Genomic DNA, 13,934 nt, shown 5'->3' on the forward strand with positions numbered 1-13,934 from the left:
AAGGATTCGCAATACTGCCTAATATCCTCACAATATGAAAAGTGAGAAATTCTGACGTCTAAAAGAAAAACAAAAGGTCAACGGCTAACCGTGCATTAAAATTAATGGGCCGGCAAAACTGTCGGCCACCCCTGGTCTAGATCCAGATTAAAGACGGGGTTAACTATATTGTAGAATGGTAAAAAAAAATAATTGATTGGTTAATTTTTATTTAACGCATTGCTAGAGTTTGATATTAATGTTACGAGAACGTATGATTAAAGAAAGTTTCATATTATATGTGCTAAGTTATTGTCGATTCCTATGGAAATTTCATTTTAATGAACAATAATTTGAAATAATTCAATTTTGTGTCAGGCTGGCCTCTACTAGGCCCCCCGTAACAAAACCCTGACTACGCCAATGGCTGGAGATGACCTTTGAAAAAATGTCCCCGCTCAAATAGAACAACTCCAGCCACATTTCGCTGAACGCTTCTTTAGCCGCTGGATATACTTCCTGCAGTGAAACCTGCCTCTGTCCTCCGCGTGAAGAGGATTGCCACACCGACGGCAGTTGGTATAATTACGCCACATGCCGTGGTGCAACAATTCCTCTTTCACGCGTCTTCAGAGTAGCTCATTGCATCGCAGTACTTGTACTCGCAACCTTCACATGAAACTGATGATCCTGCCATTTTTAGTTGTTTTAAATCTACAGACAGCTTAGAATCAATGTGAACTGAAGCCGTATCACGAAGTAAATATATACACAATGCTCTTTGACGTCCTTTCACGTGATCATCCATCATCCATTCACAGAGCGTAAAATGAACGCAAAAAATTTCAAGTGCACCCGTAGGTCGAGACTCCAATAATGTAAAAACCCTTGCCGTAATTACTTTTAATCACGTGACCATGATATTTTATGCCTGAGCAGGGCGTGAAAGCGAGTTGAACAGTGTTTGACTTATTTATATAAGTTTTAAAATTTGCAGATATGTTTTCTTGAAAAAACACAATTATTATAAAATAAATTACAGTTATCATGAACAAATCAAGCTACGATTGACAATGTTAAAATTAAGAATGTATAAATGAAATAAAAAATGACGACTTCCTAAATATCATGTATGAATATCCCCTGAATGTCCCCTCTAGTATAATAATAATTCACATGGTGAGATGGGAAAGCACGTGAGTTATAACTCGAGACTACCGATTTGACGTCAGAGTATGAGAGGGTACCACGTGACACGTTCAACACGTTGGGAGTTGTAACACGAAAAACTCGAGACTAAGGGCCCAGAAGTGTGTAGCTAATATTTCATTAATTACGATTTATACTTAATTAAATTAAATAAAAATGGATTATAAATAAGAAAAATCCGGAATATTGTGCAAATCTTCGTAATTTCTACGTGTAAAGTTGAATGTAAAATGCGTTTCGCTTACGTTGTAAATGAAATCGATTTTATCTATTTTTGTGATATAATAATAATAATTTTTTAAAAGATTAATTTTGGTAAATTCTAGTAGGTTATTTATATACCTTCTTCTTAATACGCCATATCAGATTCCTGATGTCTGCGGTAATTCCTACAAGTAGATCTTATTAGGCTATGGTAGATCCTAGGAACTACCATAGCCTATATAGCTTATAATATGTGAGAAAATCATGTAATTGATAGAATAAGGCAACGCAACACATGGGTTATGTTGCCAGGAGGATGGATGCTTCCCCGAAGGACTTTTTATAGGAAACTGGCCCCTATTTATGTCAGACACGTGAAAACCGGGAAAATCGGTGTGGCCCGCCCATTGATAAGGCACAATTCGTAATTAATACCAGTGTTTAGCGGTTTTTATTCAATGCAAACTATTCATATATATATCATTCTTTTGTATTTTATATTATTCAATTTAAAGTAGTTATTTAAATTTATAGACCAGGGATGGCGAACCTTTTTGAGTCCGCGTGCCATATTGTAAGCATACTTAGCTTTAAAGATGTTAATGCGTGCCAAAGTCTTAGACTTCTAATAATGATATTTAAAGAAATTAAACGAATCCGCTTTAATTCGAATAAATGTAAAATATCTGATTGAATATAAAGATGATCAGGTGATCAACAGAAATGATTGAAAAAGACAGAAATCATATGATACATTACGTGCCAGATGATTTCTCTTGCGTGCCACTTTGGGCACACGTGCCATACGTTCGCCATCCCTGTTATAGACCATAAAATACACTCATTTAACTCTTAAAACATGGTACTTCTATAACATTTTTCTGCATTTTAATTTAAAGAAAATAATAAATTTAAATTGTAGTTTAAGATTTAAAAAGAAAAGATTTTATGTTATTTTATGTACGTTTTTTTACAAAGCTATTGTGACCGGAGGGTCGGAGTCTCTTTGACCCCGCGTCAGGATGTGACACCACCGAGTCGGTCAAGACTCGGAAATCGCGACGCAGAGTTCGTACGTCGCGCGAGCGGTCGCGAGTGAGCGGGTACGTTCGCGGTGGAGGTGGAGGTAGGAGAACCGAGGAAGTGAGTCACTCAAGACACCGGCTAAGTAACAAGGCTAATTTTAATAAGAGAGTATAACACCGTTACAGCAAGACGCGATGGCTAATACGGACGTATTTTTAGATACGCGGAGAGAGAGAGTTTACAAACGATTCGCGAGTTGATAAATACCTTGGTTAAGTAAATGTGAGAGTCTTGGAGCCGTCGTTGGGTATCACTGAGATGATATGGTCCACGGAGATTCACAATTAAAAGGAACAGTTCACAAAATAATCCGCACGGCACTATGTTCTTGGTATAAATCCCGGTCTTCTGGGTGGGGTCGCTTCGGAAGATGGCGGAAAGGGTTCAGGGTTACTTTTGTAGTGTCGGGAATGCCGAAACGAAAACCCGAATAGTTAGGATAAGAAATGATTGAGGACTTCACAAATTAAGCAACTAATAAACAATTTATTTTAAATAATTCTAATGTTTAACATACACAGATACAGATTTACTTAACTTAATTTCTAATCTAACTAGGAAGGAAAAAAATTACAATTATATATACAGAAGAACCCTTTTATACGACAATATATAATAACTTTATATTAGGGTTTATCACTCTTCACAATAATACGTGTTACAATTTACTCGCCTTTTATTTTTTTCTTTAACAATCCTTCCTGTCCTTATTCTCACGTCGACCTTGTCCTCACGTGGAGACCACTCACTCCTCTCTAGTCAGGAACACTCCAAGAAGCCTCGAGGAAGGAAAAAGGTGTCTTTCACACAAGGACGCCTCCTTTTATAATTCCCTCCATCCGGGCACATAGTAGACACGTGATTCCTATTGGCCAATCAAAACATACCAGCCTAAAGGCGACACGTGATGGTGGCGCCACAATAGTACAAGGACATGACAAACCCCGATACAAAAAAAAAAAAAAAAACGAAATTTACAGAAACTAAATAATATAGTAGCGGAGCACTACACATCTCCCCCATCAAGACATAAACCGGAATGTAGTTTCCGATAATCAACCTTCTTCCCCCTGAGATTATAAGGTTTAGGGCGTTGGGCTGTCACCACATCCTCATCGTCAAGTGACTTACTGGAGTCTTTTGTACAAGCCCCAACTCCGCGTCTAGTTATTATGCGCAAGTCCGGATCATCATCTTCGGCCTCAGACTCAACTTCGACTACCTTACTCGCCCGTGAGGGCCTTTTTCTCTCTGGCCTTTCCCAACCGTAACAAGGCTTCAATCTATCAATGTGGACCGTATCTACATCCTTCCTTTCGCAACCCTCGATCCTATAAGTGGTTTGATTTAGGGCCTTTATAATACGGAATGGGCCGAAATAGTTCGGAGAGAACTTTTTTCTCTTGACACCCTTCCTTCTGACCCACACCTTCTGCCCTTCCTTAAATTTCAACAACTTACGTCCTTTATTAACATTACTACGGTTACTCTGTTGGCGTGAATCCGCGTGTTTTTCCGCAAATTCACGTATAGCCCGCAACTTTGAAAGAATAAACAACCGCCGCTCATCAATAGTTATGGGATCCGGAGCATAATCAGACGCTGGGGTGCGCGGATCAGTGCCAAACAATAGGAAGGCAGGAGAATCATCAACGGCGGAATGATACGTACTATTATAAGCGAAACAGGAGGGGGGAATGAGGTCATCCCATTCAACATCCGTTTCGTGATTAGCCTTGGATATCATCTCCACAAGGGACTTATTCGCACGCTCGCACATCCCATTGGCGCATGGGCGATACGCGGTAGTGATGTTTCTCCGTATACTCAGCCACTTACAACAATCATTGAAAAGATCAGACAAGAAATTTGCCCCTCGATCAGACATTATTATTTCTGGGACACCATACCTGCATATGACTTCATCAAAAAGCTTGTTGCAAATCGACCACGCAGTCTGGTCTTTAAGTGGGTATGCCTCAATGAAGCGTGTGCACACGTCTATGACCACGAGGATGAACCGATTCCCCTTTTTTGTGGGACTTATTGGACCAATTATGTCCATAGCAATTTTTCGAAAGGGGGTGCTAGCACTTTCATTTTTTTGGAGAGGTGCTTTTCCTTTGTGAATGTTGTACCTTTGGCAGTTACTACATTCTCTTACCACCTCTTCTACTCTCTGCCTCATGTTCCGTATGAAATAATTTCTTTCCAAATTCTTTATTGTCTTCAACACCCCCCAGTGCCCGGAAAGCTGGTCTTCGTGGACAGCCCGAATTAACCTCTTGGCTAGATTATCCCCCACACAAATCCTATCAACATGGCTATTACGAGCCTTCATATACAAACCCTTGTACAAGCAACCGTTAACCAAACTATAACCATCAAAATTTTTTTTTGAATTCACATCCCGTAATAGATCCCTTTTTATTGGACCAAATATACTATCCTTGTCTTGAGACTCACAGATCTCGTCCTTATTAGGTATCTTGTTTCCTGGAGCATCAATATCGAAGTGGTTAACACCGTTAACATTACGCGAGAGGAAATCTGCTACCTTGTTGTCCACCCCTTTTATGTGCCGAATTTCGATATCATAATCCGACAGTTCCATTATCCACCTCGATAATCTCCTACTACCATTTTGGATATTATTCATAAATATCAAGGGTTTATGATCCGACAAAATTACCGTTTTCTGGCCAAGAACTAAATGTTTGAAATGCCTTAAAGCTAACAATATGGCTAAACACTCCTTTTCTATAGTAGAGTAGTTGTGCTCAGCGCCTTGAAACTTTTTACTATAAAAGCCAATAGGTGAAAAACCGTCCTTCGTTTTCTGTTCTAATACGGCAGCGGCCGCTAGATCAGACGCATCAGCATGTAAATAAAACTCCTTATTAAAGTCTGGGTGAGCCATGATCGGGGATTTGGAAATAGCAGCCTTCAATCTCTCAAAATTTTTTTTACATTGTTCGTCCCATATAAATCTTCTTCCTTTCTTAGTTAATTCAGTGAGTGGGGAGGCCAATTCGGAAAACGAAGGGATAAAGTTTCTAAAAAAACCTATCATTCCCAAGAAACTGCGTACTTCCTTTATACTGGTAGGGGTTTTGATGTTAATTATCGAGCTTATATTCTGAGGGTCAGGTGTTATCCCCATCTTATTAATTACGTGCCCTAAATATTTAACTTCCTCAGCTAACAATTGGCACTTCCCCGGATTCAGTTTTAGCCCCTCGTCTCTTAGTGTCTTAATGACCTGTTCTAATAATTTGAAATGATCGTCCAGGCTCCTCGAGAATAATACAACGTCATCCTGAAAAACGTAACAACTGTTACCAATGAACCTGGCAAGAATCTTAGTCATCACGAACTGGAAATAGCGCCCGCTATTCTTCCCGCCCTGGGGCATTCTACACAATTGATATTTGCCCCACGGGGTCGAGAAGGCAAAAACATGTCTTATGGATGGATCCAGGGGAATCTGGAAATAACCAGATTTTAAATCAAGTACCGAAAAGAAACAATTACCCTCCAACTGTGACAATATATCATCAATACGGGCCATAGGGAATAATTGCGGCTCAGTGATAGCATTGATTTTGCGCAAATCCAGAGTAAGCCTGATGTCCCCCGATTCCTTCGGTACAACATGAAGAGGAGAATTCCAAGATGAGGAGCTCTCTTCACAAATGCCTGCCTGTACCATCTCCCCCACCTTCTTCTTTAAAGCAGGCAAGTAGCTATATGGAATTCTATACTGCCTAGTATTTATAGGCCGATCCGAACTGAGCCTTACATTATGCACATACTTCCATGCCCCAGAAAGATCCTTGATAGTTTCTGCTACCGCATCAGGATATTTGTTAACAATTCCTAGCACCTTTTTTTTAATACTATCATCAAGGTGGTCTAATTTCCACATACAGTGTCCAGGTTCAAGGTTCTCGTTTATATTTATTTGGGCATTATGGTTCGACCTTATCTCGCTCGACTCTATCACGGGTATGATTTGGGTTAAAATCCTCAGGTTTTGACTAATGATATCCATACCTATGATCAGATCATAACTAGCACCTTCGGGGAATTCAATACTTGGGACCTCGATATTACAACCCTTATGTTTTAGTTTAACAATAATGGCCTCATTACTAAAGATGACTGCCCCTGACATGCCGCTTATACGCGATTCGCTATTCGAAATGTACTTCTCATCCTTTAACCTAACCCAATTTGCACATTCCTTCCTTATAACCGTTCTCTCTGCCCCAGTGTCTATCAGGCCTCTTACCTCCCTTTCAAGTAACTTAACTATGATAATAGGTAAACCGCGTTCTGTAATTTCCATGTGACTGGTCAGTATAAGTTGGATACAACGGTCAATTTCCCGACCATAAAAATGACCGTGTTTTAGTTTAAATCCTTGCGTTTTTTACAAAATTTTGCCAAATGTCCTTGGTCACCACAAGCATAACATTTTCTCGTTTCCCTTCTATCGTCTACCCGACTCTTACTTTCATTAACCAATTCGCAAAGAGAATTTAAGGATTCATTTAATTTCTTAATCTGAAGTTCTAAGTTATCGATTCTCGGGTCATTCCTTACACAACTAATCTCCCTATCCGCGTTTATACAAACTTCACTAATGTGTGCCCTCCTTCCACATTCGGCCTCGATTTCCTCTTCACTTTCCGCCAAGCCGATGGCTTCATCTAGCGTTTTGGGCCGCGCTTGCATTACAGGTTTCCTTAATTCAGAGATCAGCCCTTTCATGAAACTTTCCTTGACGGAGTTGTCCTTAAGCACTTCAAGATTTGGATTACGCGTGACAGCTCTAGAAAACAACGATTTCACGCGAATTCCGTATTCGCATACCTTTTCACCCCGTTTTTGCACAACCTTTAAGACCAAGTTAAATAAATCCTGTTCACACTCCTTCTTAGAGAAACACTTTACGAGGGCCTCCTTTAATTCACAGTAACTTTCGATACCCTGCTCTCTTAAATCAAAAAATACAGATAGTGGCTCACCTTTAAGCCTAGCCTGAACGACATTTATCTTCACTTGTTCCTCCCAGTTGGCTAAGCTCGCCACATTTTCAACGGTTTTGAAAAATCTCTTCACATCCAATACATCGCCTGGCGTGTTAGTGAAACATGGGATCATCCCCATGAATCCCGTCACGATCGGGACATTACACTCTTTCGACACAACAGGTAGTTGGGAACCGCTTGAAACCTGCTCTTCCATTACACGCTAACTATACTAAGTATACAAAAAATATATATATATATATATTTTTTTTTTATATTAATAATAAGGACAACGGTACCCTCTTTGTCCTTACCCGGGTCGTACACAAACAATATATGACAATCCACGCAGTCCTCTTACAAGGTTTTTCTTATCCGGACGAATATCCTGTCGCGGACGCCATTGTAGTGTCGGGAATGCCGAAACGAAAACCCGAATAGTTAGGATAAGAAATGATTGAGGACTTCACAAATTAAGCAACTAATAAACAATTTATTTTAAATAATTCTAATGTTTAACATACACAGATACAGATTTACTTAACTTAATTTCTAATCTAACTAGGAAGGAAAAAAATTACAATTATATATACAGAAGAACCCTTTTATACGACAATATATAATAACTTTATATTAGGGTTTATCACTCTTCACAATAATACGTGTTACAATTTACTCGCCTTTTATTTTTTCCTTTAACAATCCTTCCTGTCTTTATTCTCACGTCGACCTTGTCCTCACGTGGAGACCACTCACTCCTCTCTAGTCAGGAACACTCCAAGAAGCCTCGAGGAAGGAAAAAGGTGTCTTTCACACAAGGACGCCTCCTTTTATAATTCCCTCCATCCGGGCACATAGTAGACACGTGATTCCTATTGGCCAATCAAAACATACCAGCCTAAAGGCGACACGTGATGGTGGCGCCACAATAGTACAAGGACATGACAAACCCCGATACAAAAAAAAAAAAAAAAACGAAATTTACAGAAACTAAATAATATAGTAGCGGAGCACTACACTTTCACGATAACTAAACGACGACTGCTGGATTTGTCATCGTTCGTTCGTTTTATTTTTCCCCTCAGGTTTTTCCATGAGGGTCGGGTGTCCAATACGTAAATTTCTTCTAAAAGTTCCGGGTGGCTTACGTCTAACTAGATGGGTCATCCTCAACGAGGAAGCAAGTTCGTGGGAAATAAGTTTTATGGGTTTCCAACTGATCTCTTGATAAAATGGAGGGACAAAATCAAAAAATTTTGGGTTAAACACCTTCGTCCCTTCGTCCGTCACACTATATTTAATTATAATTTTCTTTAAAAGTATATTCGTAAGTTTTATGGGTTTCCAACTGATCTCTTGATAAAATGGAGGGACAAAATCAAAAAATTTTGGGTTAAACACCTTCGTCCCTTCGTCCGTCACACTATATTTAATTATAATTTTCTTTAAAAGTATATTCGTAAGTTTTATGGGTTTCCAACTGATCTCTTGATAAAATGGAGGGACAAAATCAAAAAATTTTGGGTTAAACACCTTCGTCCCTTCGTCCGTCACACTATATTTAATTATAATTTTCTTTAAAAGTATATTCGTACAAGGCCATTGGTGGAGAATAGCGGTTCAGCGAAATTGTTCGTCGTCCAACGTATTTTCGTTAATCGCAGTCGCATTTTAGAAAACAGAGAATCGAGAAGGTTAAAACTTCCTGGACGTTTCGTGGTTTCGTTTATTAAAGTGACGATCGTATCAGCCTTGCATTCGAGGCTGGTGTTAGAGATAGAAAGGGAATAATTATCGTGACACCGATGTCTCAGATTCTTAAAATCATTCTCTTTACTCGGACAAGCTAGGACCATTCATTTGATCATTTGTTGACAAACGCATTCACATTGACAATATGGCCGACCTTGTACACATTGTTCGTGCCATATTTACAAATAAAAAATAATCGATTTCATTATTTGCAGTCACGTTTCTGTAATTGATTTATTTTAAATATTTAAAGATCGACTATCGTAAATGTGTGTGTGTGTGTGTGTGTGGTTTTTTTATTATTTAGTAACGTTATAAACCCGTTATTTTATTTATTAAAATATATTAAACACTAATAATAATGCGAAACAATGAATTAAAAGACTAGTAATAATGCAAAATACCGCTTTTTTGCACTTTTCGAATGCTTATATTGCAGCAACCGCTTTATACAAAATCTTGAAATTTTGCACACTACCTAAGAAAATAATTTTCCTTCAAACGACACTACATATTGGAAAATACTAGGGTGTTTGGAGGCAAAAAATCGACCCTCGAAAATCGGAAACTCTGATTCCTGTATATGTTGTCAGTTAGTGACTTTTTAGTGTCTTATATCAGCGTCACTACCGTGACTCCTGATATAAGACACTAGATTATTGGATCTAATTTCATCCGTTATTATTAAATACAGAACGTCCTCAATATATGTCATACTTAAATTCCTAAAACCTGCCGTCAACGAAATGGTGTACATCGAATATCAATTTCTCACCGAAATAATTTATTATGTAACATTGCCGACCAACTAAAAACAATTTATGTGTGTCTAATGTACAATAAGAAACTGTTTATATGGAAGTGTCGCTACTTTCAACACCTAGAACAGTGGTTCTTAACCTATTTATACTCGCGGCCCACCAAATATTTCATAATATTTTTGTGACCCCATTTTTTTAATAATAATTTATATTTGTTAAATTATCTATAATAAATTGATTTTTTATTATTGCTTTATTTTTTTATATAATAAATGTAAATCATAACTTTATTATTTCATTATCTATTTAAATAACATTCAAACTTCACAATTAAACACAAACGCTCATTAATGTTTAAAAAATAAAATAAGAAACATGTCGATAAAATCGATCCAAAGTCGGTGCTAAAACTAAACTTGTCGTAAAGATTTTGCATATCGTTTGCAAAAATATTTAAATTTCCAAAGCCTACTACTAAGCCTACTATTTTTCCTAATTATTTTTAAAATTCCAAGCATTAATAGTTTCTTAGATTTGCTTTGGAATAAAAGAAGTAAATACCAGTGGCGTGCCGTCATTGGAAGGGATGGAAGCGCCGATTCCACCTTCCAATGACCTTCCCTTGTATTTTATAAAATATAAATTTTCATATTTTAACATACTTTTAATTAATTAAAATTAATATTTTATTACTCGAATAAAATGCTCAGAGTTTTAAAACATTACTACTCAGACACCTTATACCTCTGAGAAATTATTAATTTAATTATGCAAACGTTTTCCACCTGTTCCACATATTATGTTAGTTTACGTCCCTTAAATTATTATTTAGCGGATCAATATGTTTATTTAATCAATTTTATTAATGTTTTTATTATTGTTTATATTTTATATTTTACATGGAATGTTCCAACGGTTTTTTAAAAATTTTGAAATATCGTGCGCATATATATTCGAACCTGCACGAGATAACATTCCAGAAGTAAGAAATTGCTTGAAGATGACCTGTGGAACAGGTGGAAAACGTTTGCATAATTAAATTAATAATTTCTCAGAGGTATAAGGTGTCTGAGTAGTAATAATATTTTATTATAACTGCATTATGTATCTTTTACAAATTTCCATACTACATGTGAAAAAAAACGATAAGATTGCTATTGTATATTCGAATAATTTGGGGACGGAAGGAATGTCGAAACCGGGTCAGTTTCCAATCAGCCAGATTATATAGGCCATGGGACATGCGTTTTACAGAGCACCAACGTCACGGTTTAGCTGGTAGAAGCGACACACGCATAAAGCATCCAATTTTATATCCCGGAGCGGTTCTGGGCTGTTAGCCGCCTGCTAGATATTCGGCCACCCTCGCCCGATTATGTGAATCACGAGCAGACTAGATCAACGGCGGGCAACCCCGGCCCGCGGGCCAGCTACGGCTTGCGAAAAGTTTCTATCCGGCCCGCGAGATCTTTAATAGATTATTAAATTGGAAAAATAACTAATTAATAGTTATTTTTCCAATTCTTTGTAATTTTCGAAAACGATAAGAGAAATAAATGTAGTAATTAACTTTTTATTTATTTATTTCATATTTGCAGACTCAAAAATTACAAGTCACAAGAAGGCGTCAATTAACTACTACGGCCCGCGGAAAAAATGTAAAATTTATTCTGGCCCATGTTATAAAAAAGGTCGCCCACTGTAGACTAGATTTATAACTTAACCCAACCGATAGGAGTTTACTGGCATGTTTTTATGATAGTTCTGTATAGTTGACAGGAGTTTTAAAAAAATCCATTAAAATATTTGATATATTTATTTCGCGTTTATTCCGCTTTCCTATCTTATATTACTTACGGATTTCAATGTTAAACCGGTAATATTACGATTTAGTATGTCCTATCTGTAAGCGGATGCAGATAAAACGTGTACAATTCTTGTACAATGTTAAAAAATTAACTGTTACTTTGGCATCATCATTTACAACCAAATTTAATGAATGAGACGTACAGTACAATGGTACAAAAAAAAAAAGCTCTAGAATTTATTTTCCTTAAATGTACGATCTAAGTATCGGTTGTCATAAAAATTTCTTTCCACTTCTTTCCCAAGACTACAGATATTCAAGTACAAAGTAACCGGTTTCGACTTATTTCTATTTAAGAAGTAGTTAAATAATTAAGCGATTAGGGAATGGGGACATAAATAAAACCCTGCTGAAAGAGCCAGAATTTTATTTAAACAAAAGCTGAACCGAACCAATCACTTGCTCAGTACAGTGGGGAACTGATTTCCGTGTACACCTGGTATTAAAACGAATTAGTTAGAAAACAAATGACTATTAAGTTTAACATATTTAGATTTTTACAGCTATGGTGAGAAACGTTTAAAATTTACAACAGCCCTGTGGCGTCCTTTGAGATATACTAGTGATGCGACAAAAGAGACATTTGACATTGGCCGGTATCGGCACCCACGGGATTTGGCAGCCTGCGTGCATGCACGCGCCGCACACCTACCAGGACGTCTCTGATTCCATTCATTAGCCACTCGTAGGGAGCTATTTCACTAACTTGTAAGTGGATTGTTTTAAGATTTAAAAAGTAAAGAATATTTTGTTATTTTTATGTACAGTACGTTTCTTCACAAAGTTATATTTAATTATAAGTTTCTTTAAAAGTACAGTAGTGTGTCGAAAATCGAAATCAATTGGGGACTGGGGTTGTTCCGATTACCCATTATGTACGAAAAAATACATTAACCTGTCCGATGTTCAAATTTTTCTCCATTGCGTGTCGCTTCGCGTTGAATTTTCGTCGATTTTAAGCCTAACGAAAATTTTTATAATAATAATCGAGGCTATTGTATCGTTAAAAATTATTTTTTTATTTTGTACAAACAACATAAATATATTTAAGAATATAAAAACATGAAAATTATACTTTAGAAGTAAATCTAGTATCAAAAACGTTCGATTCAGCATGACACAGTCCGACTGAAAATCGTTCCGATTACCGGCGTTCCGATTAACGACTCTCTACTGTATATTCATACAATTGAAGAATTTTTTGTACTAGGTATGTATATTCCTCACACATTTTGTTTTACCAAGTAAGTTTTTCTGATAATTTTAATTTTAGCCCTTATATCGTGGCTAGTGATTCAAAAATTTATTTTAAAAAAGTTTTGTCTCGAGACCATATAATGAAAAAGAAAACATTATTAAAAGAGAAAGATCAATGCCTAAATTAAATATAAATACGTCAACAAAAAAATTTCGACATTTTGACGATAAAATTTGTGACGAATGATGATTCTTTTGTAGAAGTGAAGCAATTTGGAAATCAAAGCGGAATAGAATTTAACATTGGTAGACAACATAAAATAAATATTGAAAATTATAACAAGATAATTACGATTAATTAGACGTTATATGTTTGTTTTTTTTTCAAAGCAAGAATTGGCATTTAGAGGGCATAGGGAATTTATTGAATCTAATAAGAAAGTTCAATATAATTACCTCTGTTAATAATTAAGTACGTCAGATAATCTATTAAAAATACATTTAAAGAAGTATACGGTTTTTACTGACTTACCGAACAAACGAATACGAACGGACCCTGACGCGCAATCAATTGATTGCCCCTGTAAGTCGGCTTCTTACAGAAATACAACTTCCCTATCATCAAATGTCACGGCACGCCACTGGTAAATACTGTGGTGTAAGTAGCATATTTGCATTTATTTCTTCTGTACTAACAAAGTTGTATGTAGGAAGAAATAAAAAATAAAAAAAAACTAAATAAGAAAACTTTGTCTTTTTTATTTCACTTTTCAATACGATATTCGGTTATACATCAATTTTCTTTTTATTGTATTCTGAAGGAAATTTTGCATAATTTGGCGG

This window comes from Centruroides vittatus, unplaced genomic scaffold, assembly GCF_030686945.1.
Source record: "Centruroides vittatus isolate TY-2023 unplaced genomic scaffold, ASM3068694v2 contig_19, whole genome shotgun sequence".
NCBI lineage: Eukaryota > Metazoa > Arthropoda > Arachnida > Scorpiones > Buthidae > Centruroides > Centruroides vittatus.